The sequence below is a fragment of the Parasteatoda tepidariorum genome, chromosome 6 (genome assembly GCF_043381705.1).
Source record: "Parasteatoda tepidariorum isolate YZ-2023 chromosome 6, CAS_Ptep_4.0, whole genome shotgun sequence".
NCBI lineage: Eukaryota > Metazoa > Arthropoda > Arachnida > Araneae > Theridiidae > Parasteatoda > Parasteatoda tepidariorum.
Window position 1 is genome coordinate 17,533,201 of NC_092209.1, and position 2,622 is coordinate 17,535,822.

Consider the following 2,622-nt stretch of genomic DNA (forward strand, 5'->3'; position numbering starts at 1 on the left):
GTTTGAGTTAATGCTGCTTGTTTGGACTTAGCCTTACAGAAATACTTAATTTGGGTTGAACAGTTCAATTCATTTCAAAGATTTAAAGAGATTTTGTTTTGTCAGGAATAAGAAAAATATATAATAAAGCTTAAAAAGTCTTTGGAAGGAGATTCAGGGATGTAATAAATTTTTTGTGAATTTTGTAATTTGGTTCGTGTAAGCTTTTATTTAAAAGGAATAGTTGACAGCCTTGTTTTGTTTGAGTAGAGTAATTTACTTGTAACAGACGAATCAACAAAACATGAAAGTTTAAGTCTATGCGGAACGATGCTTGTACAGTTAGGCTGTTATGCAGAGTTAGTTTGTGAAATTTATTTTACAGTCAAAATTTAAATTAACAGTTTTATTGCAGCATTTAAGAAATTTTGTTAGGTCTAAATATACGAAGTTTAAATAGTTTCTGGAGGACGAATCAATAATGCAAAGAGATTCTTACTGTGGAACTTTTGAGAATTCTGTTTTTTTTTTTTTTTTTGGTTAGGTTCAAATTTTATTTAATCAATTTTGGATAACTATTACGCAAACCACAAAATTTAATGATGAAAATGTGGTGCTTTCCATTATAAGAAAAGTGTTTGTGTATTTATGCCTTTTCAAATTTGATATTTTCTCGTGCTGACTATCACTTGCATTTTTAAATGTTACAGTTGCATAATTGGGTACTTGCACTTCAAAAAGAAGAAGATTACAAATACCCACACATATGTCCTATGACGTCTGTGCCAGCCAGTCCTTTATAGGTAAAATGGTGCGTTAAAGTTGAGCTAAGTTTCTAACACACGTTAGAATGTTAATAAATGTCAAGTGAATTGAATACAGAGCCGTATCTGGCATCAAATATGTCTAAAAATAACTCTTCCTCTTCTACTTAACTTAGATTTATTATTTGTGCATCTCTTTTATTGTAACAGTGATACATTTTTTCCTTGTGTACCTGACAACTTTGGTACATAATTAGTTTATGTTCTACATGTCTTCGCGGTTGTCTTTGTGCTAATTAAGAAATATATATTGAAAAATTGAAATCTTTGTAAAAGAATATAGAATGAGTCACCATAGAGAATTGATACTTGAAGGGTTTGGCTTACTCGAAATAGAACGGAAAGAATAGTAGCTAACGTAAACAAATGCCACGTTTCAGCAACCAACCAGGATCAAGATACCCACACCACGTTACTTGCAGGCATCCCACTGAAAAAATATACAAGTTTCTATTAATATTTGCATACAATTACTATATTATGGCATACATGAATGTCTTGTTTCTCCAAAAAAAAACTCAAAAATAAAATTATCATTTTATCTGTATTTATCTTTCAAAAAATATCAGAGTGCGTTGGCTCCTAATATATTAATGTTCTTTTATATGTTTAATTAGAGTGATTGAGAAATTGAATCAACAATTAGTTAGGAATGACAAACATAATTTTGCTATAACAATCAAATGTTTTCTAATTGGCTAACATTTAAGAAACAAAATAGCACTACCAGCTATTTTTTATTTATTGTTTCATTATTGCACATGCATATGCAAGCTTGCTTGCTTTATACAATGTGCCGCCAATTAAAGACAAGAGATGATGATAATCCCAATAAGGTACCCATGTTCGAATCTCAAAGAGGACTGGAATTCTGCACCCGGCTCTCACAGACCACAATGTTGTTGTTGTTGACGCATGCCTGTTTAGGCAGAGGGGGTGCGATTGTTCTTGTTTTCCAGTGGCGCCATCTATGGCCAAGAATCTGACTTCTACCACACCATACGTCACACCCGTGTATAGGGCGGACCCATTCATACATCCATTTATTGCTGACGTAAAATATCTTCAATTGTAGACTGATCATTGGTCAGAGTCCCCTAGCCGTTAGGCTAACCGTGGGAGGTCTTCGCGGTTTTCCTCTCCATGTAACGCAAATGCGGATTAGTTACATTAAAAAATTCCTCCACGCAAAATTCTTGATTGCTAGTAAGGTAACCAAGGTGTAATAAAAAAAGAATACGGCAATCTAGGAGATAACACTATCAGACAAATTTAACATATTTTATTTAATAAATAATTTGTTTCTCTAATCCTCCAAGCCCCATACCCATCTTGATTTGAACTATCTGATTCTTATAAGCTTTTGTTTCACTGTCTTAAGTGGTTTTGTTTTGGAACACGATTTAATTAAAATTTATAAAAACGTCATAATGTTGTCGATTTAGAAACATTATTTCCTTCTTCTTTCCATTTCCTATGCAAATATCGTACACCTCTAAATTTATTTTTTTGAAACTACAGCCTTCATTTCTAGCAGAAGTTTTCGGTTTTCAGTCACCTATATAACGGTTATTTCAAAACTTTCCATTCGTCCAATTCTGTTTTAGATTCTGTAAACACTTGACTTCAAAACAATTCAAATAGTTTCCAATATATTGTTGATTTTTACCTTGTCGTTGTAAGTCATTAAATCCTAGTTTTATTGATTCTGGAACAACATGTAAAGGTTCCATTTTATTTTAAATTCTAAGAACAAAATACAAAAAAGAAGTCTTTTTAAAATAATCGCCTGCTTTAAATTAAAATTCTCATCAGCTAC